This window comes from Netta rufina (assembly GCF_964035555.1).
Source record: "Netta rufina genome assembly, chromosome: 10".
In the NCBI taxonomy this organism is placed as follows: domain Eukaryota; kingdom Metazoa; phylum Chordata; class Aves; order Anseriformes; family Anatidae; genus Netta; species Netta rufina.
The window spans coordinates 22,835,005-22,848,563 of record NC_140133.1 but is presented as its reverse complement, the minus strand read 5'-3'; positions in this window follow the sequence as shown (position 1 = coordinate 22,848,563).

Below are 13,559 nucleotides of genomic sequence, written 5' to 3'. Positions count from 1 at the left end.
AACAGGTAATGCTGAAGCAGAGTAGGAAACGCTGCCTGAGGAGCAAAGCAAGAAGAGGATGGAAAGCTCTGGTGGTTTTCAGCCTCCCTCCCCATTGCAGGTTTCCTTGTAGTGTTACCTGCGTGCAGCTGATGGTCAACTTGCTTTGCTACACACACTAAAGCACTTAACCCTTAAAGGGTTAAATATCAGTATCTGCAGTGACAACTTCAAGGACATCCCTGTCTCCAATGTCATTGTTTAAGGAATTCTGATGCCTAACACTACCCCTGATGAGGGAGTAGGAGCTCGGTGAAGCAGCTGAGTGCGATGCAGACACCGCAGTAGCTCTCCACATGCTCGCTCAGCACCCCATTGCCAGCAGGTTCGGGCATTGCTGCCGCGCCTGCACCTCACCCGCGTGTTTCTCCAGCTCCTGGATGTGAATGCAAGCTCCGGGTCAAGCCAGCTCCCCTCCAGGCTTGTATTTAAGTGCCATAGCAGCCAGGTGAGCGGGCTGTAGGTGAGATCGGAGGGAGCGAGAGCTTTCTGTTTGCTCAGGGAGGGGGCCGGGAAGCAGGAAGCACGGTCATCCGCACTCGGGCACACCCTGAGAGCTGAGTGGGCATTTTGGAAACGAACATCCTGCTCGCGTGGGGGGGATCACGAGGCACGACGGGGCTCATACGGAGAGCACGGCACGTTTCAGCGGCGGGCGCTGCTCCATGGAAACGTCTTCAAGGGAACAGCAGCCCTGGGTGCTGCTGGACGGAGGGGCGGCGTGGTGCCGGGTGGGATGGAGGTGCTCCTCCAGGCCTCCCAGGGGCTGCCGTTATGTTGCTTCCCAAACCGTGCTTTTGACGGACCTTTTTGCTTCTCCCGAATAAGCGGGCAGCAGGCAGGCGGTGACGGGGCCCGGGTGCAGCGCCCCGTGCAGGGACACCGCGGCCGTGCCCCCGGACGGTCCCGACCCCCGCCCTCTCCCCGGTGCCGGCTCCGTTGCCCGCGGGCTGAGCAGGGGGCGGGTTACGGACCGCTGTCAGCTCGAGCGTTTCACAAAAGATTTGGCTGCCGCGCGTCGAATTCACGTGAACCCGCGGAACTCCCGGGCGAAAAGCCCCCACGAGGCCCTCCCGCAGGGCCCCCGCCGCCTCCCCCCCAGCCGAGGCCGCCGCGGGTGCCCCCCGCGGGCCGGGGAGCGCGGACCGAGCAGCGCCCGGCCCGGCCCGGCCCGGCCCGCGCCGGTCTCTGGCGCCCCCTGGCGGCGGCGGCGGGGAAGCCGCGGGGCCCGGCCCGGGAACGGCGCCGCCTCCCGCCGCTGCCGCGCCCCGTGTGCGCGCGGAGGGGACGGAGGCGGCGGGAGCCGGCCCAGCCCCGGCCCGGCACTGAGCGGGCACAGACGCACCGTGTCTGCGCTGCGGGGCTGGCTCCTGGTGAACAATAAATAATTAAAGCCGAGAGGGAACAGCGACGACACGCGGCGGCCCCCCGCGGGCAGGGCGGAGCCGTGGGCGCGCTGTCAAGGCTCCGGCTCCCGGTGCCGCGGGGGGATCGCGGCGGCAGCGGGGCCGGCAGGGACCGGCCGCCTCCAGCTGCTCCTTCCAGAAAAACGCCGCGCACCTCGCCCCAGGCTCTGGTCGCCGCCGCCGCCAAGCGCTCGCAGTGCCGATAATTCGGGCACAGGGCGAACCAGGCCCGCCCCGCGGCCGCGGGCTGTACGAGCTGTTACGAGCTGCCCCGGGCAGGGCGCTGGCAGCACGCGGCCGTCACCGGGCTGCCGAAAGGTCTCCCCTCTCCCTGTCGGCAAAAGCAGATCTGGAGATCTGGGGCTCCGCTCTCCCAGAAACCCTTCTGACGTGTTCTGGCACTCAGGAGGTCCCAGGAGCTGCCACCGAGCCCCTCGCAGCATTCCACTAACTCGGGAACTGAGCGCACGGGGGTGTCCCGGCTGCTCTCGGAGTGTCCCAGCTCCCCAGGTGGGGCCCTGCAGGGACAGCCCAGCCCCGCGGCCGCCACCCAGCACGCCTGCGAGCAGAGGCCTTAGGCCGAGACTCGGTGCCTCTGGGCCTGTGGCTCGGGACCGGAGGGGTACAGGCACGGCCAGGAGCCCCACTGCTCCTGGGGGTGCTCACAGGGCTGCCCGGAACCAGCTGGTGTGGTGACCTGCTGCCCAGGGACAGCCTGCTTTTCCTTTCCACCACGCCGACTGATAAGCACAAAATGTGTGAAAAAGAGAGGGAAAGGTGAACTTGCCCAGTCTCCACAATTGGTATGGAAACATAGGCAAGGCACAATTTGTAGGTAGCGATAACAGCTCTTGTAGGGCTCACCTAAACACATTTTGCACATGGACATAGCACCAATCGGGAATGCTGATGGCAGTGAAGTACAGCTGGATACTATCTGAATGAGAAGAGGGTTTTTATTTAGTTATGTTCAGCTCGCTTCCTCTGCCCCTGGATGCCTGCACTGCTGACACGGCCACTGCGGGCCACTGCCTGCTGCGGGTGCTGGCCACCCAGGGACCTGCCCTGGTGCTGCCCTCCAGCCCCAAGCGTGGTGCCTGTGGCTGGGTGCCGGAGCAGCAGTGTTGCCCAAAATGGTGCAGCGGTGCTGTAGGACCGACCCCTCGCGTGCAGGCAGCCCCTGGGATGGCACCCGGCTGAGCCTGTGCCCCTCGTGGCTGGCTTGGATCAAGCCCCATGCTGCATTTACTGAGGCTGCGGCATCTGGCACGTGCTCCACCACTTCTATTTTTAAGATGTTCCTATGAGGGTGTGCATGGTATAGCTGCCATCCCCAGCTTTTTAGGTGGGGTGATGGCGGAGCATGGCAGGTGGGAAAAGGGCTGCCCCTGCCCCAAGAGATGGGGTAGCCAGAGGTGGCACAGCCCCAGAGACAGCTGGAACCATGCAGGTGCCCTGGCCAGTCCAGTGTGTTTCACACTTTGGTCCCACTGCTGAGACATCTCCCCCCACAGGACCAGGGCCAGGCAGGATGAGGTCCCTCCAGGCTGCCTGTGCAAAACTGGTGAGCAAGCAACCCTGCTGAGGTCCCCAGGGCTGCACTGGATGGACAGACAGACATATTGCAGCTCATGGACCCAGCTGGCACTCTCCTTGCCACTGACACCAGACATCCCTCCATGTGCACAGTGCAGAGTGAGACCACAAGAGCCCTGATCTCCCTCCTGGCCCACAGCAGTACTGTAGGTCCCACTGAGCAGACATGGTTTTGCTCCGGGAGGCTGAGGTCAGGCGCGGGACCCCAGCCAGAGTCCTTACCCTGTGGGCGTGGGCCTTGAGCAGGGAGCAGGGGCAGAGCAGAGCCAAGTGGCTTTCTCTTGCCACACTTCCCATTTCCGCCATTTGTGGCCATCTCTGTAGTCCAAAGCCAGATCACAGCTTTTAAAGGTGCTGTTTTTGCTTCTCCATCAGCACACTCCAGCTCTGACTCACTTCCTTTCCCACTGCTGATCTATCTTTGGCCAGTGCTGAAGGAGGTTCCACTGCGAGCAGCCACAGGCATGCTTTGGTTTGTCTCCTTCAGCAGGAACATGCTGAGTAACTCTAGGTCACACACACCTGTTCAGGATATACCTGTGCTCCTGCAAGCCCTGTTCCCTGCCCCCCTGGCTGCTTAGGAACAAGCCCACGTGAATCAGTGCTGTGTTTGTTTGTTTCCTTTTTATTGTTGGCTTTCAGCTCATGCGCGCTTCCCTGGAATGTTTGATTTTTGTCTGGAGCATCTGGAAACGTTCAGAATTTGGACAATGCAGGTCATTGTCACAACACGTAGGTCATCCGTCCCTGCCCTTTCAAAGTAGGAAGGTCTGGGCAGGGTTGATTTTTTTTTTTTTAACCAGTGAAGCCTCTAACGTGCTCAGAGCTCTGGTTCAGGATGCATTAATTAATCCTCAGGGCATCCTGCCAAGCAGCCTGGAAAGAGCAGCCCTCCTCCAGCCAGGTAGAGGGAGCCGGAGCCGCGTACACCGGGCCGGCTGCAGCTCTGCGGACCGGGCTCCGGGGGCCCTCGGGCCGGCGGCCGGGAGCTGGACGGGGTCGGGGTCCTGTGGTGCCGGGCTCCCGACGTGGCTGCTCGGAGCCTCCCGCGGCTCGGAGCCGTCCGTGGCGCGGCCGCAGGTGCCCGCTGCTTGGTGCCCGCTGCTTGGTGCCCGCTGCTTGGTGCCCGCTGCCCGCTGCCCGCTGCTTGGTGCCCGCTGCCCGCTGCTTGGTGCCCGCTGCTTGGTGCCCGCTGCCCCCTGCTTGGTGCCCGCTGCCCGAGGCGCTGCAGGGCCGGCCCCGGGCGCGTCCCCTCTGCCCTGCGAGCTGGGGCAGGGGCGGTTCTTGTCACGCTCGGGAAAAATCAGATGAAGCCTGGTGCTTTTCCACCTTGATTTACTATCAGCTTTGACAAGCTCTGTCTCTTGGCTCCTCCGATACTGCCAGCCTTGTCTAATGCTGTTGATTTGATAATATATCTAATCTGGCTTTCTTGAAAACGGCCAGTATCTTGGAGCTGCTGTTCTCCTACTTGAACCGTCTTCCTTCCTTGTGCTCTTTCTGTCTTTCCCAGCTGGGGCCAATCTGTCCGGGAAATAGTCCAATTTGCTTCCATCTGATGGGAGCGGATCCCAGCTCAGTTCCCTTCATCTACTCCGGAGTCAAAATCAGCCTGGGTCATTATTTTGAAATCATTCATTTTCCTCCTCTGCATTTTTGCTGCTGCTTTTCTCCCTCTGTGCTGTGTCCTGCAGAGAACAGAGGCAGTGGTGAAAATCTCTCTTCCTCCAGGGTCTGCACCAAGCCACCACTACCCACCCATTCAGTGCAATACAGGTGTGGCAGCCCAGACAGGATAGTCCCGTTTTTAGCCCCTCTCATGGCCTGAGGAGGAGCACCAGTGTCCCAGCACATCATCCCAGCAGCGAGCATGTCGCAGGGCCTTGGCTCCCACCTGCAGAGCTGCTCCCAGAGGAGGGGTGCCACAGCCATCGACCAGGAGCGAAGCTGGCCCTGACCAGGGCATAAACACCAGGGGCTGGGTTCTGCTGAGCTGGACTTGCCTCAGTCTGGGGGAGAGGGAGAGAAAAGACTGATGCTTTCTGACACAGGGGGGACAATCACAGCCAGGCTGTCCTTTGCACTGGAGCATCCTTGTCTCACAAGCACCCAGCTCCAAATGTGCACTGGGGATGAGCCCAGACCTTAGGCATAAGCACGGCACTGCAGAGCTGGGGGGTGTTGGTGGGAGCTCGGACGTTGATCAGGGCACCTTCACAAGCTGGTCAGGTTGGAGGCTGCAGAGACATCTGTTCATCTGCATCACTGCTCAGGTGATAACCTCACTCCATCAGCACCATTGGATGGGACAAGGGAGCTGCTGGAAGTTGGCTCTCATCCTGGGCATGGGTCTGGTGCCCGGCACCAGCAGCTCCTAACGGCCCTGAGCAGCCCCACCTGGAGCCCCCAGGGCCAGGAGCTCGTTTGAGCTCAGGGCTTAAAGGCAGTGGAGGGGGCTCTACTACACAGTTTGCCCTTGCTTAGTATGGAGGGACTGTGGCTGTGGCATCCAGGTCTGTTTTCCAGGTGCTGAGTGGGTTGCTGGTGGCTGTGTGCACAGATCCAGAATCAAACAGCTGGGGCTGTCAGCCCTGAGGAGCATCATCAGGCAAAACCAAGAGAAGTTACTTGCACCCAGCTCTGAAGCATGGCCACGCTGAGAGGTGCATGTGGTTCATTGCAGTGTGTGGAGCCCAGGGCTGTGCTGGGGGCATCCCGTGGAGCTTCAGGTGGGTGAGGTGAGGCATATGAGAAGCTACCACGACACTGCCTCTTTCTGGGGGGGGAGCCTTTGAGCACTGTAACTGCAGTAGTGCTTGCTGTGTGTGCCTCCTATGTCCTGGGGAGCTGAGGTTGGTGAATCTGGGGCAGTGCTCCCAGAGTGCCACCAGTCACTGTGAGGTGGCACAGGAGCTTGACTGGCATGGCCCTTGGCTGGCCAATGTGTTTAGGTGGGTGCCTGTGACCGCAGTGGCTGGGCATTGCAGGGAACGGTGTGTCTGTTTGGTTTTAAACTTGTAAGCAGATGAATGTAACCTGTGGTGGAGTCCAGCCCTCCTGAAGGAGGGAAAATACATGGCATAGAGTGGGAAAAGCAGAACATGGTGCACTTGTGTGCTGGCTGAAATAGGCTGAGCACAGCATTTCTCTGTGATGCCTGTAGAGGATGCGTGCTAAAAACAGTCACTAAGCTTTTTGTAACTGGGTGGCGAAAAGGGAATTGCTGCTGAATTGTCTAGTTTATGGATCCACTAAGTTAATTAACAGTGATTGATAAGCCTCTGCCAGAATGAACCATGCTGTGGTCTTATCTGTATAATCCCTGTTTGTGTGTCTGAAGACTGATAGAGCCAAAAATCTAGACAAAAAGATAAGGCTGAAGATGTATGGTAATGTTTTGGAAATTTAATTTAGTGTAGAAAATACCCCTTTTAAAGATATGTTATTAACTGCTGTCAAGTGACAGCCATTTGGCCTTCACGTGCCCTAGATGAATTCAGCGAAGTTGTATCAGACCCCTTCGGGACATACCATCCATGCTGCTAACCAGGCTTCTTCCCTGGCATGCTCTGGATGCATGAAATCTGCATGATTGCTTTGTGATGGGGCTTGTCAACAAAGGCTACAGCTGGGTTATGAATCACTTTAATTTGTCATGTGAGCTGGTTTCACACCAATGTCTCTAGAGGGAAAATGCTGGAAGGCTGGGGGAGGGAGGAGAGCGGATGTCAGACACGATCCCCCGGCCCTGATTCTTGATGGAAATGTTTCTCCATCTCCACCAGCTAATGACTAGTCCTAATTTAATAGAATGAAGTGAAGTGGTCAATGTAAAATGTACGTGTTTTGTTTTCACATCTGAGTCTAACGTAGCCACAAGTCACAGTCTGAAGTGATTGGGGGTGTTATCAGTCACACAATCTGACATTTTGCCAAGAGGTCTCTTTTGTCTCTTCTCTGAAGTGTGAAAATGAGGGATGTTATTTCTTGTGTTCTGTAAGGAAAAATGTGGGTTGCTGAGTCTTAAGAAGCCATTAGATGAAGGAAACAGAAAAAGGAAGAAGACAGGAAAGAAAAAATCCTACCAAACAACAACAAAAGAACAACCAGACGCCTTCCTTCTGATAATCACGCAAATACTGGACCTCTAGGGATGCTTAATGGAAGACATTTTAGGAAGCACCTGAAAAATTGCCATGGAAGTTTCCCAGCCATCGTATTGTCTACTGTATCCTTTACTGGGACGGCTGGGGAGTGGGGGTGGGGAGAGAGGGAGGACAACAAAGGAAGTAAAATTTGATTGTTTTATTTTGTATTTATTTATTCAGTTGTCATTAATAACAAAAATGAAACTACCCACCCCTGCCTGAGTTCCCTTGGCACTTAGTTAAAGTATACAATTATGCAAAATAGCCAGACTCCCACTGCACATTATCCCAAGCAGCAAAAACATGAAGCAAACGTAAGCCCTTCCACAGAGACAAATTACTCACCCATCAAAAGAATTACTCACTATGGACAAGTAGACTTTTACAAGGTTGATTTAAGTGTGAAGATGAATGTTACAGCTGGTGAGAATTCATTAGTCAATGAATGTGCAGCAAAGGGAAAAAAGAGATGAGGAGACTGGATTTGTTTTTTTCTGAGGGGAAGAGGTCTTACAGTGGGCTGCTCAAAATGAAGCATCTTCCTTTCCCAAATCAGGGAGATAAGTGATCATGTGTCAAACTTCTAAGCTCTTAATTATCCCTAATAAAACAAAAATACTTTCCTGAAGTATATTTGCATCAGTAGATACCTTGCAAACAAGACTTTGTTCCCTAAGAAAGAGGCAATGAGTGCACAAACCCCTTTTTCGAATGCTCTCAGCATGTTTCCTTTTCTTTCCTGATACATATAGAGCCAGGGATCTGTATGGCCACCTTGTGATCTGGCTGTTTTGTGGCTCTCTTGGCAATTGCCTGTGTCAGGGCTGATTAACATGCAATTGCAAACCATCCTCTCCTGGTCCTGAGCAGCCAGTACAACCCCACAGCTCTTCTCAACAAATTAGGAATCTGGCCTTGCAACAAGCAGCTCCCCACAGCAGCCGTACTGCAATCCTGGTAAACAACATATGTGGGGATGAGCTGGTGAAGCTGCCGTAAAGGCGTTTGATGCTTTTGCATTCCTGTTCCTGCACTGCACACAGACCTGCTGTCACAGCAAGCAGAGCCCACCTGTTGGCAGCGTGAAAGCAGAGGCTAAAATTCAGCATCTGTGCATGTGTGATGACTGTGGAGTATCCCAGTCCCTCTGAATGAGGGTGATCAGACCCCACAACAGCAGAGCACACCTGGGCAGCCAGCGTACCTTGAGCTGAAGCCAGCCGTGTGCCCAGTGGGCAACGTGCCCAGTGTCTGTCTGCACCTCTGCTGGGCATTGTGCAGGTCTGTGTCTGCTCCAGGACAGCTTCCCTGGCTACCTGGCGTTTCCTAGGTCTGCTCATGCTGCAGTAGCTTCCTGGGATGCTTCCCTCTGCTGTCTGAGTCCACAGAGGTTGAGCACATGAGCAGAGAGAAGAGCTGGCCCCCTTGGAGCAAGCAGACCTTGGCTCTTTTTGTCTGATTTGGCAGCAAGGAGCTCTAGCCAGTTGTGATTAGGTCCCCATGCAAAGCGGATGCAAAGTTTTGTGCAACAAGTGAAGTGGCATAAGTGAACTGATACAGCTTCTCTTGCTCTCTTTCCCCATCTATTGTGTAGGATCAGAGCTATTAGATCTGAAGCTAATTAAGTGTGAGACCCCAGCATGGGAACAAAAGTATTGGCCACTGGTTTCTTTAATGATTGTCTGGGAGCTGGAGTGTGATGTTCCTTTGGCACAGGGGCCACAGACAGTCTCTTGTCTTTTTTACTTCCCATTCCCCCAGCTTTCTGTGTAGAAAGAAGGAAAGAAAAACAGGTTTGCTAACAGTGCCAATCTGGAGGCAAGAGGTACATTTACATTCAAAACCTGGCATGAATGTCCAGCTGGAGGAGTTTCTAAGCAAGGCAAAAGCTAGCAAATGAAAGAAGTTGGGCAATTACGCTCATTTGTCTGCCTTGTTTTCATTGAAATAATTCAGGCAAGGCCAACTGTGTTACTCAGATTCTCTAAGGTATAATTTAGGCATGAGTTGTTTACAATCAACTCTCATTTGCATCAACTGGGAGGAAAACATGGGTTCTGTTGGATATTTCAACTGGTGAGTTAATTACTAGTTTAACCACTAATATTTATTCAACCTTCTGCATCAGAGCACCCACCAGGCCAGATCCTGCCACTCTTGCTGCAGTGCTTACTCTGCAGGTTTCATGCGAGAGGGAGAGGAGCGCAGTACAATTTTGCTGAGTGGGGACTGGTGCCACAGATGGGTTAACTGAAAGCCCTAGAAACACTGGATCTGCTGGGAACAACGTGCACTTCCTTTCTGCAGTCCCAGGAATGACCTTAAACAAAGATATTGTTTGCTGTGGGCCGCGCTCTGTCGTCCCTGCTAGCCGTGATTATCGAACAGCTTAGCAAACGGCTCGATGAAAACAGGACTGCTTGTGGGATAGGAAACCTCAGCGTGCGCAGCAGCTCAGGGACCGGTCCCCAGGCTCCTACTTTTGTGAGTGCTGCTCAGAGGAGGCTAAACACTGCTCAACAAGGCTGAAATGAACAGGACAATTGATTGATGGCTTTGATTGAAACCAGAAGTAAGTTTTGCTGTTTTCTTTTTAAACACGGGTTTAAATAGACATCACTTAGAAGAGTAATATCGATCAGAAGATAAACCCTGTTCATGAGAGGACCCTGAAGGTGAAAAGTACCATTAAGGAGGTTAAAAGAATCTGCCCTGTATGACAAGCTGTTCTCTGTGTGACAGGACAGAAAGCACCGGGAGGGAGATAAGAAGATTACGAGGTCAGATTCCAGGTTACGGAAACCTCGGTGGCTTGCTCTGTCCTGGGCACCTCTGTATGGGCTGCAGGCAAGAGCCTAATGTGTGCCAGCTGTAGTGGGTTTGGTGCTGCTCATGTCTCTCCTCTGGGAACTGGCCCAAACCCATCAGCTAATTCTTGCACACCAGCAGCTCTTGGGGTAGGAGAAAATTTGGGGTTTGTAACTGCCTGGCCTGAAGGAGCCTGACAGACAGGGAGGGGAAAAGCCCAGTATTTCATGATAGGTCCCCTGAGTCATCTAGCGAAACACGTTTTCCTGCCATAACCCCAGCAGACCCAGGGTCGACTCTCCTGCTGGCTGAGGCTCAGGGCTGGGGGCTTGCCCTGGGTCGGTGCTGTGAGGCAGGCAGCAGGAGCTGCGGGTCTGCAGCTCCAGCTCCAGGAGGACCCAGAAGCTGCCAGAGCCCAAACCTGGCCCGACAACATCAGTAAAACGGGTTTATGGCAGTCCTGGAGAAGAAACCCTGCTGCCACCCACCCCTGGGCTGCCACCTTCTGCACAGAGCCAGTACCTGCAGCTTGTTAGCCCTCGTTATTATTAAAGCTTGGTTTTCCTGTCTCCAGGTGAACACCATGAGGCATAGGGTTGATGCCCTTTTCCTAGCCTTTCCAGGGAGAAGGAGGCCCCAGTTCAATGAAGTGGTTGCTCTGCTCTGTTATAACATGTCCCTTGTGTTAAGCTCGAGTAGGGTGACGTTGTTGGTTTGACTCATTCTGTCCTGCTGGGGGTAGAAGACCCCCTAGAAGGGGGAGTTCTCCTGTGGGGGGAGTTCTCCTGTGACATCCACAACCCCTGAAATACACTGTATGCCCATGTACAATGAGATGTGGATGTGAAAATAGCAAAAAGACCACTGCTTAGCAAGATGGAACAGCTGATATTCAGGGGTCAGACGTACAGTCTTTATGGTGTTTACATTTTAAATCAGTGAGTTTTGAAAGGTCATTTTAATTATTTAGGCTGTTTGTTTGTCTCTTCTTTCTCACTTTCCCCAGCTGTACCAGCAGGTTGCCCCTTCTTTTTGCTTTAGCACTCTTGCTGCTCAGTTTCAGGGTCACAACTGCTTGTGAGCGTAGAGCAAAGAGTGTCTTTCTACCAGGCTACCCTCATAATACAAAGAAAAAGGTGTTTTCTCTAGTTTAAAGAGTCACGTGAATGTTTCCATTAGTATGCAGTTTTTAAACTTTGTTTGTTTTACAATATTGATTTTGTGGTGAGTTCAGGCGCAAATACATTCACATGCATGCAAGCATGCTTATTCTACATAGCATATTGGCAGCCTAACCTGCCTGCTAGCTCTCTTTACTAGTGCTCTTCTGCGACAAAATCCAGAATGCTACAAGCAATCCAACATAGGACTTGCTGGCATTTTAAATGTGTATGTGCTTATGTGTGTGTTTGTTTTTTTTGTTTTGTTTTGTTTTTTTCCTTGGGGGGTGGGGGGTGTGTATATATAAATGTGTGTGAAAGACTTAAATTTTGGCTTATCTTTAAGATTAATGGATGTGTTGACTGCACATAAGAAATGTGTAAACCTCTAAGACTGTTGAGGTCACTACAGAAATGTCAAGAACGAAATCACACTGTTTACAATATGTCCAAAAATATACAATACCAGACGACACCCCACAAGCGACATTATACTGAAAGACAGCTATTAGAGGCAATGTAAAACATATGCTGCTGGACTCCACACATCAAAGATTTATCTACAAATTGCAGATAGCAGGCCACTGTAAGATATAGGTATGAAAGTACTTTAGGTTCCCTAGTAAAAAGTAGTGGATGGGCACATTTGTAACTGACACCTACTAATTACTAGTAAGATACTGCAAGAAGCTGACCCCACGTCTCCATTCAAATGCCAGGGCACAGTGCAAGAACTGCAGGACCCGATCGTCCCGTGCGGAGAACAACGAGGTTGAGGAGGACTTTATCGTAACAGCCAGGTGTTACCTTGCCCTTATTAGAAGCGGCACAGGCATGTTCTGGGCAGAACTTGTGTCCAGGTGGGGGTGCAGGGTAGGGCATGGGTCTTGCAGCAGGCGGGTTGGCTGGAGGGGGGCTCTTGGCTGGAATTCAGTGTGGGATGGCGTTGGGGTGGAGGTCAGGGTGCTGGAGGATGGGACAGTAATGCCGTGAGGCCCCCCGGCAGGGTCAGGGTTAGAGATGCTGATATGCTCAGTTTATTGCTGTGAATGATAATTACTGCCACAGTAAGTCATTGAGATGATGCTGTCAAGGGCTATCTTAACAGGGCCCCCTGTGGCTGGGACTGGCTGAGATGGGGAGGCTGGGGTTAACACCAGCTGGGGACTGGGCTAGCAGAGACCGTGAGCCAGCGTTACAGCTGGATACAGAAGCTATGGGACCATGCGCTGGGCTGGGTTTGGCAAGGGCTGGATGCCTGACCTAGAGCTAAAGCATTGACAAGTGACTTGAAGCTGGAGCTGACCTTGGCAGAAGCCCAAGACTTTGCACGGGCCCTGGGTCCAGCGGCATCTGCTGGGCTGGGTTCAGGGCAGGTGACGGCCGTGGCCACTGGGCTGGCACCAGCACTGGGCCTGTTGCAGGGCTGGGATGCCACCAGGGACACACACAGGCTTGCTGGTGGCAGGGCCTGCTAGGCTGAGGATGTTCCTGGAGCTGTTCCGGGGGTCTGCTCTGTGCAGCAGAGTGCTTAGAGCTGGACATGCCAAATAGAGAGTTGACTCAGAACTTGTGAGGTTTTAATCAAAATGATTAGGTTTGTTTTAAGGTGTACAAAGCAAACAATAATTATGAAGTTAACCACATTTCCCTTTCACTTAAAAGCACTTAATGAACATCAGTGCTGAAGCCTCAACAAGTCCTGCAAACATGGAAGAGAATAGAGTCAAAACTACTGAGGTAAGTCAAATCGCTCTGAATTAACAAGGGCTGTGTGGACTGTAATAATGTATTTACAGCCTGGTGATTATTCCATGAGAAAGAAGGGAAGGGTTTAAATCCTTGTTTAGTTTAAGCTGCATTTTAGTGCAGCCAGCCCTTCAGTAGTACACAGTTAAAAATGTAGTCTGTCAAATCCCACTGACATATTTTGGCAATAGATATTTCCTCTAATTGAAAGCAATTGTTGTGCTGTAAGCTTTCCTCCTTTCCCATTTGTTTTGGTTAACGGGTAGTAGTGGCCCGTCTACTTAAGCACGTATTGAGCAACTGCTCACTGGAAAGTTAGCATATTGCGAAGAGTGTGGCACGATCCTGCCTGACTTCATAAGGAAAAACTTCCTCCGGGCTTTGGCGGGGGACATTGAACAAAGCTGGTGGGATCGGCCCCACTGGCTGCCGTTGCAGGGCCTTGCCGCGTGGGTCAGCTAGGGGCTTCGTGTGCGAATCCCAGGGTAAGAAGCAGGCTCGCTTCCAAAGCGGCCATGCTTTGTTTTGAACAATCAGCCCGGCCCCCGCTGCGAATCCCACGAGGGGATGCTCTGCTTTATGTTGCGCTCGCTTCCTTTGCTGGGAGCCAAATGCTGCATCCCACGCTGCTGGAACTCAGTCAGAAGCAGCGG